Here is a 21,876-nt window from a genome sequence, read left to right as displayed (position 1 = left end):
CAACTTAGTTAGATTGCCCGATATTTAACATGAAGCCTTCAAATCGTATTTGTCTTTATCGCTTGTGAAACAATAACATTCTCAATTCATTCTTGTTTTTTTTTGAAAAAAATTGATTTGATTCAAACATATTTTATTTGCACATTATATACAAATGGGATTAGACACAAGTTGTAAACTTAAAATCCATCTTCTCCCATAAAAAATGATGATATATACATATGACCGCAAATATTAGTCAAAAAGAAGATTGAATAAGTACGTATCAATGCTAGCTTTAAGATAACATTTACAATGTAGTTCAATCGTGAATATAAAAATATAATTACCGTAAAATACAGAATCAATTTGTAAATAACTTTAGTCCATCATTAAATGAATAAACTGTCAAAAAATAGTAATACATCTTTGTTTCAAATACAGTAATAGATACATTCAACAGTAAATATAAATAGGATCCATTGAGTTAAATTTCTAGTACAGCCAAACCTGTGTAATGAGACACCCCAAGGGACAGACAAAAATGTGTCTTATTAGACAGATGTCTTAATATACAGGTTACCGAAGGATCGCGACAATATTATGTATAACATATACTTTGAAATATTGGAAAAAATACTGCATTGATTAGGGCTTGATTAAATTAGTTTTAAATGTTTCACATATGTATCAGAAAAAGAAGAGATACGAAATTTCTTTTAAGTAATTCAATCATAGTAGTTACATGTGTAGCATTTATTTTGTTTTGTTTTGTGAAGACGATTTTTCATTTGTATGTTTTTGGAGTTTGTAAGTTTAAGTTATCTAATATTTTTTGTATTCAACATAATAATGTTCTAAATGTGTTCAATGTACTGTAATATCGTCAAAGAACAACCATGTGATGAAATGGTCATACTTAGGCAAAGCATGAATCTGTCATCAATATGATGTGGCTGTGTCAGAAAACTAAGCATTTCCTATATCAAAATAAAAAACTAGATTTACAGATAGCACATAGAACACTCATAAACACTATCTCTAAAACGAAATTATCTTATTTGTTTGCAATTACAATGCAAATGACAAACAGACGCACATGATATTACATAGCGTGAAACTGTTTTTGATTTATTATAATTGATTTAGTTATACTTCTTTTAACAATGTTATGGACGAGTTTTTCAAGCATGTTATACCTGCGCTTTTGATAATCGACTAGTTACACTGGAATACTCAAGCATGCTCAACCGCTCACAGAGAATAAATTATATTTATCATTTGAACTAAAATTGGTGTTTACCCATGTAAATGCATTGCTAATAAACACATAAAAATGTATAAATTAATGTGTTCCTGTTATTAGTGGATGCACAATCAGAACTTGATTCCTTATATAGGTCATAGTACAAGTGTCATGGACTTTTTTCGTTGTTTTTGATATTTTTATCTTGAAGTAAACTAAGAAACTTCATTTTAATTGTGGTAATGGTGTAAAGCAAGTAATGTTTTCTAACTGTGGAAAATTACAAATTTCTGCTTCTGCTTTGGTAGACAAAAATAATGCTCGTCAGCAGTGTAGCATCTTTAAGCCAAATAATACAGTGCAATCTCACTGAACCATACCAATGACCCAATAATTTCATTCTGTTGCCATTCATATCCTACAATATAAAGTGTACACTACAAATTTATTTATTTTGTCTTGACATCGTGATACACTAATTTTTTTAAACATGCCGGAAAAAGAATCAATGTTCTCCAGAAGGTCATCATTCACTGTTTCATCAGCAGCTCTTTGTAACAAATACATGTCCTATTCTTATCAACACACGACTCTAGATTATAATTTTCTTCTTAATATTCACATTGGAGGACGTCAAAAGCTTTTTAGACGATATACATCAACATCACAGATAGTTGTCTTGTAACAGATGAATTCTTATTCCGCAGTGTATATCTGTGATTTGCAAGCAAACTAGAAAATAATCCAGCCTTCATCTACAATGGTCACAGGAACCATAATTCCTCGGTACTATTTTTATCACAAATATTTCTCCGCTATGATTACAGTTCCGCCATGACATTAGCTGTCATGGCACGGAACGCTAAACCAACATCCTTACATGCAAGGTAACGAGAAAATCATTATGAAATCCCTACAGAAAGATATTTCCAATAATATTACCACAAGAATTATTCTGGTTTATTTTTACGGAGTAGATTCGTGATCAATATTAGTAAAATGTATGGAACTGGTGCTATCGACTTGTGAGGAGTTTGTGTAAAGTATTTTTTATCCATAAATCTGATTACAACTAAGGCCAATATTGACATCTACAGAAATATATTCTACGTGCGACAGTATAAATCAGCGTTAGGACAAGTTTTTATGATCAGTCACTAATGGATGGTTTCCACTGTAATCAGCTATACGTACATGTCTATTGAATCAGTTTTTCAACTGGTCTAAAACCAAATCTTACACTTATCTTAAGGCGAATGATATAAAATCAAAAAAAAATTCTGTATGTCTTGTCGATGGTCATGCATGTATCTGTCCGGTCTTGTTGATGATATACTGCTATTTAATTACAAACTTTTTTAAATATAGCGATAAAATTTATTTCGTCAGTTTGAAAAATGAACGTATGAAAGATGAACGTTTTGACATTTTACAAGAAATCAGGTTGACTTAGTGCTGCTAATATTGTTCACAACCGTTTATAATCAATGTTGAAGGTGCAGGATAGAAAGTAAATCCTTGTATTTCTATCACATGATAATTATTATTCCAGTTATTGTAAGATTTTAAACAATTTGAAAACAGTACTCAAGATGTTTTTTATGCTAAATTCGTAAATTATAATATGTTCGTCCATTTTAGAAGTAATGTGAGAGGTATTTATCTAAGATGACAGTATTTACTTATTGTATCCGGACTGTGTCTAGCTTGTAATTCAATTTGCTGGAATAGTCTCGCGACCGTCACAAGAGGAATTGATTTAGATTCTAGGTTCATATTAGAAACATCGACGTCATTTCCTGTATTCACGGTGTCCCTTCATCTCGTTTCAATAATAACTACTAACAGGTCTGACACATAATCGCACAAGATCACATGCATCCATGTTTATTTAATACGATGTACGTCAGCAAATATCATAAAATCTATTCAGTAGTTATTTTGTTAATGTCGTCCTTTTGTGGTAGGAATACAAAATGATATTTATCCATATACAAAGAAATATCTGCAGTACATGGATACATATATAATGTAAACAAAAATTGATGATATCAAAATGTCGTTTTGACGTAAGTTTTAATAATTGTTAAATAAGCAACAAGTAAACTAATTTAATGATAGAAAATTGTTTAGGGGACCTATATTTGGTATAGATTTACATTGTGAGGAGCGATGAAACAAAATAACTTACCAGTCTCGACGTGCCATCGACATAGCTAGCGTCACAAAACATCAGTTTAAATTGACATCTATTCTTTGACGCTAAAGTTTGATACATATATCAACACATTAAGTAATTAGAGTAAGGTATATGCTCCATGTCCTGATAAAAGTACATCACCTTACAATAAACATCAACAATAAACAATTGATGGGTATATCCATTAGATCTCATTCACTTTTAATCCCATAAACTCATTGATGAAACGCAGATATATGGCCATCAATTCAGTGGATATCAATAATTAATTTTATTTATTAACCCAGATCTCCTGATAATCATCACATTTTAGATATATATATATATATAAATACAGTCTGCAGGGTTCACCGGATTTCATACAATATTAAACTGTCGTATCACTGAAGTAAAATATCGCTTCGTTCGATACATCGATCACATACAAATTGCCGTTAGCTCGTACCTCTACTTCCATGATTCATTTCATTTATCTGATAGCTTTGATATACAAAGCTACAGGCACATGTGTGACTTTGTGGTTCCGTTATTGTGTTGTTTGTTAACTGCAATTGTGTAAATACGAATTAAAATTATAAACATTATTTATTTCATGATAAGGAAACACGTTATATGGTCTATATGTTAGCGCCGAAACTGGAGTACCCAGTTATAGAACTTGCGTGATCAAATACATGACCCTTGACTCAACACGTCCGTGCCGGGGATAGACCCCGTCCGGCTAAAGTGATGTTACCACTACATCACCCAAACACCATAGTTTTGAAGATGGTATATATTATCATATATGAATCTAACCCACTGCATTTTGTTTCAATATGAATGCACATATTACTTATTTTTGTGTATGCAGTACATATGTCATGCAAAAGATACACTAAAACTCAAGCAATGCATATTAATGAGTTTATATATAGATGGAAAACGTATTTCTTACGTCATTTTTATAAAACTCAGATCTTACTATCCAAAGTATCAGAGGGAAAGCAGGTACAAAACATAGGCACTAAGCATTTTAGTACAAAACATCACGTACATGCACTATTATCTGCTCATTTGGTAAAACATTATTCTAAAAACTACTGCATTTACTAGATGAACCCGGTACGATTGTGACAAAAAAATCTTTATCAATATAGAGCTTGGCAGCCCGCCTCAAGTAACCCGCAGAATTGCTTCGAATCAATCACTCATATGACCGTGATAGAGTGCTGTTCCATCAATATCGTTTCTTGTCAATATACACATAAGCCGAACAATTATCTGGTAATCGGCTTACTTCAACTGGTCAGTATCTATTTAGAAAACTACAAAGCACGCCAACAGGCTTAATTATAGACACAGACCTAGCATGTTATCTACAAACAAAATAGATAGACATTTGCACCAAGACTAAAGGACTAATGGACTTCGGCCATTTCCTATATATGCATGGCTACCTAGCATTATACAAGTTGAATTATTTCGATTCATCGATAAACCCTTTGTAGATACTTCTGCGAACGATAAAAGGTTTGGAATTAAAGTCTATGTTCTGGTAGCATGTGCATTTTCTATTCCACTGAGGTATACACACGATTGGAAGATATTTTCTAGATAAATTATTTAAATCGTCTAAATTTTACCCGGAGGTACTGAAGAAAAAAGTATAAGACTGTCTCTGGCATCAAGCAAATGTATCGTGACTGTTACAGTCGGCTCAAGCAAGCTATTGAAAAACACAAACCCTTTATCCTCTGACATTGGTCAATGTCTAAGGACTGAGGATATGTCCTGTAATTATAGCGGTATCCCAATACAGGATACAGTCATCGACCTTATCTACAATGTAACGACAATCGCTGCTTTTTTATTTACCAATCTTGTTTTCACTTTTAATTCACTATAAATTACTTTTCTATTTATATTGTTTCATATCTGTGCAGATTTTTTACACGTACAAAGACGTATCATTTAGAGAACGGGTTCCTTTACAACAATTTTCATGTTTTTGGCAGTCAATTTAATGTACAGATGTACTTATGCATCGTCTATTTAAAATAGCACGCACACTTCAGCAAAGAGGAGTGCAGTTATCTAAGTTAACCTTTGTCGCTGTTGATGTGGAGAGAGGCAAAGTGTATTTTCTTTGATTTTTGTTACGAAAAAGTAATTATTACTTCCCCTGATTATCCCCCCTGATTCTAGATTTAATGCCAATCTAATTTTCTGCTGAAAATTAATTCCAGGTCATATACACCTCCTGAAAACTTATACTTATACGACATATAGTGTGGTTCCATACCAAAACGAGCAATTATATTCTTGTAGGCAGTACTAATATGTATCGACACTAGCACCGACTAAAAAATAAAGTAATGTTAAAATAATTCGTGGGATGTTCTCGCAGCTGAAATGTTACAGTAATTCAAGGACACCTATACTATTAAAGAGTATAATGGTATTCTGTCGCAGTCATGAATTTCAATTAACACAATAGACTGTATCTAAAACAGCATCTAATTGATCTATTATCCAATGTAGGCCGATTACTGCAATACCGAACCATGAAAATGTATTACTACTAACATTTTCTTCACAAAAAGTATAGATATTCACATTAAAAACAAAAGGCACATGGAAAGGCTATGATATTGCACATTGTATGTATCAATAATACATCATTCCTTCATGTATCCACATTGGGATATCATCATTTATTGCAATGAAATCAAATCAGTTGGACACATATAATAACCAACTCGATATCGACAGAGGATCTGAGAGATCGATCAACTCGATATCAACAGAGGAGAGATCGATGTTATCGGCAAATAATTAAGTTTGATATATCCACACACCATATATAAGCATAAATATGAACAGTTAACAAAAGATCAGGGCTATTCAATGACGTATGTAAAGGACATTCGATGCCAAAATTGATTGATTGACAGATATCGGCAATATACTGTAGTTATCATTGTCGAGAAATAAAAAGAGATCACGGCAATAGTTCATATCAATATGACTACTCTGGTTAAAATAACGGTCAAACTCCATATCAAACGGAAGTCAGGAAAAAACCTATAGCATTTATGATAAAGCGTAACGTGGAACAGGAGAGGAGAAAATGTAGCGGCAAGACGGGGATTCGAACCCTGGACCTCTAAACATTATGTTATCAGTCAATAACTCTAACTTATCATCCTATCCTAATAATACTAAGTTGTCTTCGCGTCACCTTAGGATTTACCAGAAATGCTAAATCGTCCTCCTACCCTCCTGGGATAAGTTACTATGCAGTAATTAATTGTCCTCTCGTCTTCTTTGGCCTGTAATACTTAATACCAAATTAGGACAAATTCCACACGAGATTTATATAGATAAACAAGTAATATTGGTAGCCCATCGTTAACACTAACCGTTATAGTAGCGTCACAATACCTTTAAGCTTTAATACCTAGAAGTCCCCACATACTACCATACATAATGAAACAGCTTAATCTGTGTATCGTGATAGTTTACCGATATAATCTGTGGTTGTAATTACAGACAGAACCAAATATCTAACCTAACATAAACTGATTCCCGATATATGTCAATACAGGTTTAGGTATATACACGTGTATGGAACACTCGAGTTCATCAAGGTGTAATTTTAGAAATTAACGGCACTATTTCAAATATATAGATCTTAAAATTATATTATGATGAAAACATTATTGTTGAATATGAGCATGTTTATGCAGATGAAAATAATCTCTCTTTAATAATGTTCGACGCTTGTTTACTCTGATATACATACAATACTAGTAGAATTAGAAAATATATATATATTTAAAAATCAAATTTGATCACGTGTTTGCTGAATTCATCGTTGTTTGAATTTTACACCTTTTAAGTGTATTTGCTTAATTTTTTTCAATAAACGACACTAAATAATATGAACAAAGGAAGAAAAGCAAAAGAATAAAGCTAACAACTTTATAGCTGGTGTTATTTCTAACAACTTTATAGCTGGTGTTATTTCTGTAGTTAACATGTAGGGTGTACGACACGCGGGAGTTTTTAAGACATCAACGAAAGAAGACATATAATTTAAAGTCATTCCAAGTCTACTACCTAATGCAACAATTAAATTGGTCGATATTAGATCGGAATACCAAGACATGCACACATGCTTTCTCCGATAGTATCCAAATGGGTGAATCCGCTCCCAAACCCAATTACGTTTTACGCCCCAAACACTATCAAACTCAATAGTAGGAACGGAATTGTGTTAGCGAGTTAGAAATGTGATTACATTATTCACGTTTAGTATAGTCTAACGCACCGACGTCTACCTCAAAGTCTTTAATGCTTATACCATACGTACGATCAACTAGTGCTTTACGAAACCTATCAGAAATAAAACACATATGAAGTGATGACTTGTTACAGAGGGGAAACTAGAATTAAAATATCCACTTTATTTGGAAGCTGAATCAGAAAAATACATTTAGAATTGAAAATGATGCATTAATTTTTTGATAAGAAAGAATAATGAAAGCAAATAAAACGGAAATTCACGACATTTCTAAAACAAAACTAAAACTTAGTTTAAGTCAAGAAAATATCGCTAACTTATGAATTATGATGTTTTCGTTTTTGTAAAATTAAACCAATACAATGAACGAATTGCTTGAAACATACTACGATTTAAATGAGGAAACCGTCACAACACTATGCGTTCACTCGTGGTTTAGAAAAATTGAACAGTCATTTATTAATTAAGTCCCTCTAACATTACCACCATCGAAAATGTGTAGATGTTTATAAAGTTTTTTTAAAACTAAACTCATGTTTTGAACTCACCTGCGAGTTACAGCCAATAAAATGTGATTGTTCGCTTTGATGTTATCTCCAAGTTAATAAACACTATCCCAAATAGCTAACCTGGAACGATTTCTTTTTGCTTGACTTTCGGCCGTTAAAACAAACCAGAACTCGAACAAGTTTTGTAAACTGTATAAAGAATAACTTGTCACACGATTGTCACCAGAATCCGACTGATCACCAAATAATTATCGGAGTCCTTAATTACAAAGCGAAGAGCTTTTGTTCACACACCTGGCTGCTGTACACAGGTGAGGAACCGAAATGTCATAGCGTCACCTGTGGTTACGCCAATTCAATAGTTCTTGCTATACGATGTTTACAACACGCGAAATTAAAATTTTCGGAATTAAGATGTTGATTACCAAAGCAGAGCGCCGACTTTGATACCTGAAAGGTTCGAAGGTGTTACACACACTGACAAGGTAATGTTGAGTAATTCAATATCCAACGTATATTATATATGTGTAAACAGATGAGCAAACCAGCTTGCGTATATTGCGGACGTGAAGGCAGACAGGTGTGGATTGACTCCGCGCTTCTATAGGATAAAGAGAAGATCTCTGTGCTGCAATCATAGAGGCGCAAGCCAGAAAGCATGAACTAACAGGCAGGCACATGTCTGCTGACATCCAATATTGACGGTATATCTGCGTTCGATCACCATCCAGAACGAGCCAAGCGTTCAGGATTGCTTCGCGACAAGAAGAGTTCCTTATATGGCATAACGTATATATCTATTTATTATCGTGCTGGAATTCCAGTCTAGATCTCAGATACAAGAGATAAATGGCATTTTTAAGAGAAAGTCCTTAATCGTGTTATCAAAGATTTAACTTCTCACGCGAGCATGTTAATTATACAAAATGCATAATTTATAGAAATATGTCAATTTCCGATCATATCCTCCTCTCTTCATGAAGCAGACAATATGTTGACATATTACAGAGTTATCTGCCCTTGTGGGTAGGTATTGATCATGACGTCATTTGTTGCGGGTGTAACGTCATACTTTTTAGATAAAAACGACGTGGGTTTTGCACACAAAATGATAACGTCACAATAGATGGCTACTCGGAATGAAACTAACTCTGTCGCGTGTAAAGACGGAATAGAGTACTGGAGTCTTCACTATCACAATGAGACTACTTGTCCCGCCAACGGTTATTCCGTCATTCTATTTTACAAAGTTATTTACCATTGCGATTATTACGTCGTATTTTTGTGTGCATGACGTCCTATTCCTACATAAAAAGTGTGACGTGATTTTGAGCACAAGCTAATGACGTAACAATCAAAATTATATTTTCACTGTGTATGGTGAGTTCCGATTAGTTAAACGCGAGTGAAAATGTCAAAATTGATATTTTCACTGGAGTGAAGTATATCGCTTTTACATGTATTTTCAGCGTAAAAATAATTACATTTATAACTTTGATATGTATAATATCACTACATCAATATCAAATTAATTGTGTCCGTTTTTAAAACTGGGATATTTTGATAGAAAATGCCCATAGAAGCCTGGATATTCGGTTTAACTAATATCCTCATAATCTGCAATAATCTATAGAGACAATGTTTACGTTTACATGTATATTATATAGGACCATTGTCGACATAAGTATGTATTGTCTGTAGAAACAATGTATGTAAACTCAGTACGCTTTACTTTAACGTCACATCCACAACTCAGTAGATACCGTATAAAAAGTGTTTGGATAAAGGTGTATATTCTCTGGAAACAACACTAAACTCAAGCATATATACTCAGTAGAACCGACGGCCTATAAAAACAAGAATGTCTACACAAGTTTGAACACCTGAATCACATCTCTTCCAAGACCCAGAGGTGGTCTACTGTATCCATGGTCAACTGCCGACACACCTTAACCACGTTGTCACTGATATCTTTTATTTGTTACTCTAAACAATAGAGGTCTTATAATTTAGGGCTAATTCAAGGCAACATACACCTCTATTAAAAGGTTTCCTTTGGCACCGTGTTTCGTTATAGACGTTATTAGGTCAATCAGTGGGACATTGTAAAAACGTAGACGGCCACTTCTAGGAATTCTTACAACACAACCATTGTCTGAATATGATCGGGGAAAAAACCAGATAACTTCATGTTCTGAAAAATGATAAGAGACTAGAAATAGGTATATGAGTGCAAAACGCCACCAGCCATGGAATTCGAAGAAAATTACATTTTTTTTAAAATATCATATAGGACGGCCAATGTGGTCCATGAGAAGGTGATGCCGATTAAGAGTAGGATATTGTTTCCATTTAACAAACAGTTGTCTTAAAATGTTCCACTGCCGGCAGACTACGAATATTTTTTATCATTTGGACAATAACTGATGGTGTTCCTATTTCCATATAGGGCAAAGTGTTATGGATTTCGTTCAGGATTCGATTAATTATTTTAAATTCTTTGATACTGATGTACAATTTAAGACGCTCAGATTTTTCAATTGTGGTAATAGTATTTAGTAACTTCGCTGCTGTAGAGAAATTCCAATTGATCCTGTTTACCGATGAACTACCAATAGACAAAAATTTCCATTCGTCGTCGGTTTGACTGATGACATTCTAAATTTTACATTTTCGTTTTTTCGTGTCCATTCCAAGTTTTGTAACATGAAAATGGCCTATAAACGCATTGGTGTGTGGGGGCAGACGAGCCTAAGCTGTCAGAATTAAATCAAGGGATTAAACTGCGTATAATCTTCATGCGGTCAACCTGACATGAAAGGTAGCCCATAAATCAGGACTGGTACATCGCAACGGTCTACATAGCGCGTGCCTTATAGTGTCACGTGATGTCTATGCAGAGCCATGCGTCTGAAGTTTCTAATATAAACGCTGTATACACGAGAACCCACTAATTCCTGAATAGCCTTCGTTGAAACTATTCGGGGTTTTTTTCGTCGTCGCCATATTAGATGAAATACCATGTAATGGCGTTACATATAAAGGTTACTAACCTTTATCTGTGGACAGTCTGACACCATATAAGAGGTCACACAAGTGCGCCTGCTATTTTAGGTTTAATACCGGTCACAAACGTTACGTTCAGCTACTAACTCTTTCTTTGCTTTTAGCAAACGTTCTTTTACATCTTTTACACAAGACAAAGCTGTCAGGCTCTACTAAAAACATTGAAGATCAAGTTAACATCTCTGATGCAATGTAACCAAAGACATGTTAAGAAGCATTGAACAAGCCTGATCAAATCCGTAGTAAAAGTGTCGACCACCATGAAACATGTTCAGTGGTCCTCATGTCACTCTTTCTCATTATAAGTCGGATCGTATGTTGCCAAAGAAGAAATACCGCATGTCTACATAAAGCATAAGGTTACAGACACATCTTAATGTTAATATGGTAACTAACACGCAGTGAATAGCAACTCTTCCTCGACACAATGGGGATTTGGTTTTATTATCGAAGATGTAACCGAGACGATCCCCATTAAAGTGGACCAATGGTACATATGGTTTTGTGACTATTTTCTATTTGTTCGAGTCCATAGTCACCTGTGATATCACAACGCATGGGATTATCATTGTCTGTTATGTTTTGTTTGGGAAATATAAATAATATCAAATCGTTGAATGTAGCCGCGATAATAATAACACTCAAAATAACAACTAAATATATTTTGATGGCAAACACATTGATGGATTTTGAAATGTACTACTGTAATTTACTCATTATAATAACAAGTGTTTCAATAGAGGCGATGGCTGCAAGGATGGGAAGGAAACATATCACATGTCTCATTCTGACCATCATAAAAATGTATACGAAATAATAACCCTACGCATATACATATATGCAGGGGCATGTGCTACCAAGTATATTGTAAATTTAACATTAATACACGAAGAAATCAACTTCTATGCTACATCGCTCGGAGCTCCCAAGGAGGCCGTACAGCATGTAATAAAAACTTATTGTTTATCAATACATTCACATCGGGATAGTAAATAACAATATTTCTGTTTCAATTGAAATCGGAAATCATTCTGCTGACCTTGAACTATAAAGGGAAAACAATTCCCATAAAATCACAGAGATAAAAATAAACGAGGTCAGATTCATCAAGGTCATCAATAAAGCTACAAGAGAGGAAGATATTTCTATAACTGGTAATAACTTATGAGTACTATAGAAATTGAGGGATTGTGGAGATACTTAGATCTTGTGTTTATAGAGATTTTCAAATTTCGGTTTCAAACGTCAAACTGGTGTTGTGATTAGTCATTGATTTAGTATTATTAATATCTCTCACTAGGTCTCTAGGCTTACTGTAAACATGTCGTGTGACTCCCTTCACGCTGATCGCATACCCTGCTGCTCTACCATGCTGTTAGCAGCAACTACCATGGAGGCCATTGAATATCAATTCGAGGTTTTATCAGTTTAGTCCAGTTTTGAGCTCTTATATGTTCCCTTGTAGTAACATAAAGATACAGATAACAAATATTCAAGTACTGTGATACATACATTGTCAAATTAAGATATTGGAATTCGTTTGAAACGAAGTGATAGATAACGGTACTGCCCGACTTCTGCCATTGTTAGACGCCGTAACCGTCCATCAAAGTGATTGCTAATCCATTACAGTAGTCTCTGAACCCACCTCAATTCTAAATATTATTCCACTTCGTGTCTTGGGCTCTGTATCGCGGATATGACTGTGATTTGTTGAATTATAAAACTGTTACAAATGAATGTCCTTTAGTGGTGTTCTTTTATTCTTCAAAAAAACAAAATGTGAAACAGTTTTGTGAAAAAACATAAAATATGCTGCTTACTCTGTAGAAATTATTTCAAAAGAATTTTTTGGCCGTTACCAGCTCTAGATGTTAAATTGAGTAGTTGGGGAACCTGGAGAAAAAGACAAAGTGGAAAAACCAACATGTATTTTCAGAAAACGACACTGGTTTGCGTCATTGTGGGTAGTGTAGAGGTTTTACACATTGGTGACAGGGCCCGGGGCAGTCAAGTCGGATGATACGGAGATTAGGTCTGACAGCTGTACCACATATGTGTTAGGTAATTTGTAGATAGGAGAGGCGTTGATTAGAAGGAACACCTAGACATGGCTGGGGGACTGACAGCGGCACAACAACACTCAGTAAATTTCTAGGAACTTTCACTGTACTTTGCGCACTCACCCAAGGTATCAAAATAGTCGGAACGTCGACTGGGGATACCAAATGGCAGAAGCAGAAGGAATTCCAGTAACTGTGTCAGCCTGTCAGGCTTCTTTCGAGGACGAAGTTTTGTAAAAAGCAAACAGAACTTATAATTAGAAAACATAACGTTGGCTTTCTGTATAACTTTTTTGGATCAGTTTTTATTTGGTTCGCGCATAGACTTGCCGGATACAAATCCTTAGAAGGATGTGACATTCAATTCGATTTTGCGTAAAAGCTAATCTTTCAGAGATTTCTCTTGAGAAATCGTTGTTGAGATAGGTAAATACCAGGAAAGCATGCGATTTAATTGGTAGTGAAGGGACTAATGTAGAGAGCGATGTAAGAGAATGCTAGAGGCCGTTGTGAGACGGTAGTCTCGTTCTTCAGGAAGATATCCCACAAACCTGTAAAAACAAACATCTAGAATATGATGGGGTTAAATTGATGATTTGATGTTCGAGAAAAAGAAAACGAGTAAACCACTTTTCACGAAAAGAAGGCGATTTAATCAATATTCGAGAAAATAAAGAATATGACAGTACTTTTATAAAAGGAAATGGGTCTAAAAATGAAACGGGATTGAACTCGTGTTCCGACAGTTAATAACGGAACCAAAATATTGAACGTACGTTCGAAAAGGGGTATTTTAATCACTCTCTGAGAAAAGGCGCAGGGTGAAACTGAAAGAGATTTAATCAATGCTTGAAGTAAGGAATGGGCGATAATCGTTCAGGAAATGGAATGGGATATTATCCTTGTTTGTCGTAAAAGAACAATGTGTGCACATATGTAAAAACTGTGAACAACAATTAGTTCATTCACAAAGTAATAAACTTTTTTTATTTATTTAAGGCTTAATTTAAATTGTGGTTTGTAGTTTAAAGATAAAGCTCCAAAACATATTACAAATAAAATGTATATTCAGTTAAATAGTTATAATTCAGTTTGATCCTATGAGATTTCATGAGGGACACTTTTACCATTGATAGCCAATCTTAAGCGACGTAACAAACACTAATGCTATGAAAATGTTTATTGCCAAGCCAGAAAAAAAATCATTTGACTTTGAATTGATATGATTTATTGTTTGTTTTTGTTGTTTGTTATTTTGATGACAAAATAATGACACTACCAATACTAGATATTTGAACGAACATAACGTCTGGTGATTTATCCATACGTATTTCTTGGAAACAACTTCTTGACATATAGTCTACATTTGTAACACCATATTAATATTTTATTGAAGTATCACTTAATTATTTCATATTGATATTACTGTAGATCAACATATATTCGCGGTGTCCTATTTCGAGTTTTCCCGTCTAACGTGCAACGTCGCTGCGACTTAGTTTTGTTTTAGTGTAGAAAGTCTGTATAGTTTCTTGTAGTTGAAACTATTTTGTAGGGATCATTTTTGCGAATTTATTCTCTCACAAAAACACAAACTGACCACACGCGAAAATTAATTTACGGTTTAGTATCTTATATTGTATTTTGAAATCTTTAAGTAAGTTTACTTAGGTTCACAACAGAGCTGTTCAATGTCTGCGGCGCTTTGTCATAACTCCCAATTTTATATGAAAGAGACTTTTCACATAACTAATTGACAGAAGGAAATCAGTGTGTCAAAAACGAAACATTTTAAAGCCAATATGGCATACACGCAAAACACCGTAACCCTCCTATGATTAAAGTGACACGTCGGAACCTCTCTTGATCTGCTGTTACAAGTATGATATGTCGATCATTTCAAGGGACGTATCTCGGGATTCATTAATCTGCCAATTTTAATTCGCATGCTCAGCAATGTGACGAAAACAAAACCCTTCCTTGATTCTCTAAAGGTTTCATTTCATCAAACATTTTATTCCATTGTAAAGACAAAAGGAATGCCGAAAATCGGTTTAATCTTAGAAGTGAAATGTAGTTGGAAAATTCTAGAGGGTGTCGTTATGGTGACAGTCTCCGCCAGTTTAAACACATCTGTAGTTTAAATACGACCATGCTAGTTGCTTGAACATTAACTGCTGTAGTTTAATGAGTTATTAATGGATAGGTGTTTGCGCGAGCTATTTAATGGGTGTTTATAACACTTTTTAATGTGTTCTCGTGGAATTTAATCACGGGATCGACCTTAATTTCATTTCAAAATAAAAGCAGAATGGCAGCAAATCGAAAATTATCATTACACGAAGAAAGGGTTTATTGGTACATGTAACTAAAAGAGCTGGGCCAACGTTTAACTCTGAACAGAAAATAAAGAAGAGAGACATTTGATTACAAAAAGATATTCTCCTTTGTTGTGAATTGAACGGTAGGAGTGTTCCAAAGTTTGTCTGAGGTAGACAGTGTGGAGTTACAATATTAATAGTCAATGTTTGATATAGAGACAATCATAAATAACTCCGCAAGAATCATGTCTTAACCTGAAACTTATTTCAATTGATTAACCTCAAATTATTGGAGTAACGCTGAGAAAATCCGTACAACATATTCATATTTGTCCGTGTTTTGTTGAAGTCAACTGGCATGACGGCTTAGAGGTTACATATCCTTGTTTGAAACAGTTAAAGGGGTCCAAAAGAAAATACATTATGTTGATGAAATCTGATTTTTTAATAGTAATGAAACATGAAATTTATGAAATTTTGTTTTTTTTTGTTTGAATTAACGCCATACACTCCCATGGGGTAAATGCTGAGAGGTGTGTGTTTTGGAGACTGCGGTGTAATTAATGAATGAAATAGACGCAAAGTTTTTTATCAAAAGGTAGAGAACGAAAATGTTACTGTCAGTTACAGAACTTTCCCTGGACTTTTTGGATAATGATTATATACCTGATAGGTATACTTACACGTGTCAGACACATGTTACAAGGGCAACACTCTCCTGCTGTCGAAACGAAGGAATGTGCATTAAAATGTATTGAGGTTGTTTCTAACTTTAAAAACGAATGCACACGTGACATTTCTTTTATTTACGGTTAATTCGTTGTAACTAACACCAATACAAACTGTGATATAATGATTCATTTCATCACCACATTCGCTTTAAGTCAGGTGTGCCTGAAGGTTAGGTGTTGGTTAGAAATGTGGGCAGGGTAGGCTAATTAATGTATCGTCCTGTGATGTACAACACCTTTGTTTTATGTGGTGACGGATCACAAATGTCGGTGTACGGAGGATGTTCACCCTGCACGACTTCCAGTCTGTTTTTTCTCCGTCTGAAACAACGTTAACGCATGTCTAGGTGACGATATTCTCCAGTCTGCTACCGTCCATCCGTCTGTGTCACAAGACCGGAACTACCGTGAAAACTCATTTCCATAAAAACAAAGTCTAGACGTATGTCTTGTTCTCACTGATGTCGATTTGATTAAATCTCAGATAGAATTTCTAGCCAATGCCTCACTTGTATTCTTTAAATATCCACGGAGTGTCATATTTTCTTCCACAATCTCATCTAGACATATTCTGCTTGTCACATTAGTGGAGAAAGGCGGTCATTAGCGTTTATACCAAACATATTTGTCATATAGTTGACATAACATGTCGTTTAGAATATCAAAGATCGTTGAAGGTGTCAATAAAAATTTAAAAAAAACGTTGCCAAATTGATTTTTGTTTCTTACATATTGACATAAAGACTTTTCACATATACTAGTATACGTTTGTCATAAAATAACACCAACTTTTGTGTAAATGATTCCGTCTCTAATGTCCCAACGGGTTACATGTTAAAGTTTGGTTGCCATTCGTTTTTGGCATGCTTTCTCATTTGCACATGATTTCTATTCTATTTAACCATCAGATAGTTTGTGCCCATCTTTTAGCTGATATACCACGCGAAGACGAAACCATTACCAACTAATGGCTTGTGCGCAATCCCTTTGGTCTACGCAGTTTATCTTGATTTGTTTTCCCTACACTAACATAAGACAAAGGCGTTTACAACTAAACACTTATCCTCCATCCTTATGCTTTGTTTACTTAATCAACAATAAGGCAAAACCATAACCAAGGTATGAGCGTGTCCTTTTGTTTACGTTAAGATATTTCCTAAGGAATAGGTTGGCTAAATCTGCTATATTCGGCTATAAAGATGATTTTGGTATTCGAGTTAATTGATTGCTCAATTTAGCTATTCGGAAACAATACATGTTTGTTGACGTGTCAAATACACAAAGTCGCACGTGCGTCACAAAATTACCGGGTACATTTAACAACGTTCGTTTCCCTAAGCACATATTATCAACACCGAAATCGGCCCCCATGTTCACATGAATATTAATTAGGGGTAGGTTAACTTAAAACTTAGTTTTTGCACACATACAGTATCTGCCACATCCATCTTCCATGACACTCTCTCTGCTACAAGTACCCCTATACCAGATACGGAAATCGCCTTATTTGAAAAATGACCCGGATAAGGAATCCGAATTGGATCAATGATGCAAAATACAAATTACTATGAACAATCTTGGGACATTCAATGATTTATAATGGACCTTCAGATTTCAGAGTAAGAGAAATTTCAAGTGATCTGATTGACTAGACAAGCATCTAAAATAAGTTAATTCTTACACGAGTTAATAATTTCAAGTTTTAATTTCTCATATAAAATGCAGAACTCTAATTGGAGTATTTTACTTAAGGAGGGAGACGTTTTAGTTTGTATAATGAGTTTTTTTTCCATTACTTCCCCTTATGTAATCCGGTCCCCTGTTTGTTAACCCAGCTCTTTTGAAAATAAATGCCTGAATTAGAATACATTTCGCCGTTCCCATGGCCTTGGCCATAAAAAGGAAAATATCACACCCTAACTCCAAGATTTTAAAGTTTGACATAACCTTCTGCTGACAAAATAAAACTTAGACTTTTTACAGCTGTATTTTGAATGACTGTTGATTTAGATAAAGATATAGAAGATTTCCAGTACAGGAACTAGTAATAGTTCCTCTTCATCGCACTCAAAGTATTAACAGTACTTATTTAACGGTATTGACCTGAAACATGTATATCTTGCGTCATTTTTGAGCTTACTGAAATTAGATTAAAACAATTGATTCGACAGGTGATTGTTGACCTGTTTTGCACTTGTTCTTACTTTCCTGATTTATGTACTTATTTTGAGCTTAGAATAGACTATGTGACATAACATTGTTTAGATTAGTAATACATCGCAGTCGATCAAATCTAAACACATCGACGTACATGCAAATCGGCTATTTTTTTCTTTTTTCAATGTAGTTAGAAGCACATATTTTTAAATCATCACAATAAGAATATAAAGCGATAGGCGAAAGTTAGAAAAAGAGTAATTACTTCATACGTACATGTATAATTCATGTAGCAGTAACCGTAAATAGAATATCGACACCGTGGAACAAAACTCAAACTACCTTCAACAGTGGTCGGAAGACATAAATGTTCCTAAGGTAATTGGCATCGGCATTTTAAAGACTTATATATATTTTACAACTTCATACCGGCCCAGACGTGGGTGTTTTATATGCACGTGCTCAAAAAAGCGTCGTAATGTCTATTTCAACTGAAGTATAATTACAACGTGTGCTAATTAAAATATCCTTGTAAATTGCATTCATGTGTGTAATTAAGTTCCGTAGGTATTCTTTCTAGCATTCTCCTACAACCAGTAAGTAAATTATGTATGTACATTTTAATACCTTATGAATAGTTTGGCTCAAAATTTAATAAACAGTCATCATAATACCTCTTTGCAGTGACTATTAATTTTAAATAGAATAGCAACTTTGATTACATGAAGTTCTACCTCTCATAAACTTGTATTTGTGGTATTGTAATTGACAGATTAATTTGTTTGATCTACTTGCCAGTTAATAACGTCCGTATGAAGCACTAATATTCTGATAGAGCTTTGCAGACAATCTAGCGCGCATTATGAAATGATTGTCTGCAAAGTTATGGCATCTATATAGACCATAGATGCCATAGGAAGATAGTTTAATGCTTTAATTGGCATTATCAACTCATTTTAGGGTTTCCACATTAACATTGTTTAAGCTAGACCTGGAAAACCGTTTATCAACGACGATTTAATCCACAAGATGGAACAGCCATTCTGACGGTGATCAGTTGACGTCAGCACGTCAACATTAATGACATCATAATGCTCACGTTTTGGGTGTCAGGTATACCGTCATATATTTCACTTTGCCTTGGTTAGTTTATATAGTAGAAGTGATAAGTAAATGTAAATATACGTACTTAAAACACATACACATTTTAAATCGTAAAGTATAATCTTAAAGAGGTATATTTGCCTGCAACTGTAAAACATCCTGTCCGATAACTACTGCCGGATAAACCTGTGCTTTTTCGTCAATACGATTCACTTGAATCTGTTCTACATTCAATAGAACCTGTTTCAACTTGATTCCAAACTTAACCTTCTGGTCATTCTGACGTCATCTAATTTCGTCAAAATGTGACGTCACATTCAATGGACCGACGTCATTTTTACAATATCGAAACTCCCGTATCATGGCATCGTCTTTTTCTTGGCTCACGACATAGAATGTGCTGTAAATATTTCATTATTAGGAAAAATTGTTTTTTTTAAGTATTTCCATGTCTGATTCAGTGATATCATTATACTCTGGGTTTTAAAAACAGGATTACTGGAATTGTTGACAACGACGATTTTATATTTCACCTGGAAGGTGATGTGAATTAATCATTTCTTGTGCAAGAAAGTACCGTCTCGTTTCGAGTCAAATCAAGTAAGTACATATGTAAGTGACAAAACAAGGTTAAGTTCATTACGGAACGTTTTCTGACTTGACCTTGAATTTTACCTCCCAGTAATTGTAACATCATTCAGTACGGTATATCTGCAATAGAATCAGTACTGTTTGGTTTAATTGATATTGAATAAATAAATTTCATTTGATAACCTATTTCCATTAGTTAGAAGTTTGAGATTACCTTTGCATAGCCAAAAAAGTTTGTAAGTGGGGAATCAATTAAAACGTATTACATTAAGAACGTTTTTGCGGTAAATTTTAAAAGCGATACAGTCATTGGCCAAACCAAAGTAAATGACTTTAAAAACCAAAGAATATTTAGACTGCTATAACTAGCAGCCGTTAAGAAGCTTTTTCTTCAAGAATCTTGAATTTGTATGTTCTGTTTTCAATGGTGACTGTGGTGACCGGACAAGACCCCTGCTGGGAGAGATTGCATGGCCATAGTCACCAAAATGACTTTTACGATATCAAAACCCCGTACTGCGATATCGGTTTTCTCTTGGCTCATGACCAAAGTATATATTGTAATACATTCTTTGTTGGAGAATAATTGTTTAGCATATTTTTGTTTCAGTAATATTACATTCTGAATTTAAAAAACAGGTTTATTAGGGAAAAAATACAAAGTGCGTGATAATGGTTGGAAGAACGTAAACATGCACGGACGAGTACTGAAGGTGTTTTTCCTCGTAGGTCATGGTAAGCTCAGAGTGAATGAAGAACAGACGATTATTATCTTTTTGACAATACGGTAATTTTACAGAAATGTATGTACTTTGTCTGCATTTAACTTCCTAGCCTTTTCCTATGTCACTATGTGAATCAATTGGCCTATATCGATAAACTGACCGGGGGTCAAACTCGTCAGCTAATAGACCGGCATCCAACTTGAGTCTTACTAGACATGTTCGATTTGAATGGCCGTTATAAGAGCTCTTAATATTGTTATTGTGGCGTTTGTGTATTCATAACGCGTAATTTTCAACAATGGTTGTCTACATGGTTATACACAAATATACGGTCAAACCTCTCTATAAAGACCACACAAGATAGGTCAAACCTGTCTATAAAGACCACTCATGGTCCGATCAAACCTGTCTATAAAGACCACTCATGATACGATCAAACTTGTCTATAAAGACCATCCAATATACGATCGAACCTGTCTATAAAGACCACCCAAGATACGGTCAAACCTGTCTATAATGACCATCCAAGATAGTTCAAACCTGTCTATAAAGACCACCCAAGATACGGTCAAACTTGTCTATAAAGACCACCAAGATACGGTCAAACCTGTCTTTAAATATCGCCCGAAGGACCAAAAACAATTGTCTTTATAGCCAAGTGATAAAATGTGTTGACATTAATCATTTGGGACGCCGAGAAAGAGGTCTTATCAAGCCGGTAGTCTTTATACAGAGATAATCACTAAGTTATGCTTGACTGCATATAAAAGTATACTCTGTTCGGTATCATGTATCACATCTATAAAGATATTGTAACGATTGTTTCCTTCAAGGAATAATAAGAAAATATATGAACATGTTTTTAACAGGACACAGCAGTTACGTCTTTCACGGAT

General features: G+C 34.5%; 1 protein-coding gene across 8 annotated transcripts in view; it reads right to left on the bottom strand.

Moving 5' to 3' along the window:
- Positions 1 to 21,876, bottom strand: part of LOC138317546 (G-protein coupled receptor dmsr-1-like) — a 195,181-nt gene that overhangs the window by 75,135 nt on the left and 98,170 nt on the right. For 2 of the 8 annotated variants that reach the window (XM_069259334.1, XM_069259350.1), the window contains exon 1: positions 8,262 to 8,767. The exons of the other annotated variants lie outside the window; for them this stretch is intronic. The gene's annotated coding sequence lies outside the window, so the exon portion shown is untranslated. Of the gene's footprint in view, positions 1 to 8,261; positions 8,768 to 21,876 lie in introns of those variants that run through there. 8 annotated transcript variants of the gene reach the window in all.

Source organism: Argopecten irradians, chromosome 1, assembly GCF_041381155.1.
Source record: "Argopecten irradians isolate NY chromosome 1, Ai_NY, whole genome shotgun sequence".
Taxonomy (NCBI): Eukaryota; Metazoa; Mollusca; class Bivalvia; order Pectinida; family Pectinidae; genus Argopecten; species Argopecten irradians.
The sequence above is the reverse complement of the archived record's forward strand: the minus strand, read 5'-3'. Positions and strand labels throughout refer to the sequence as shown.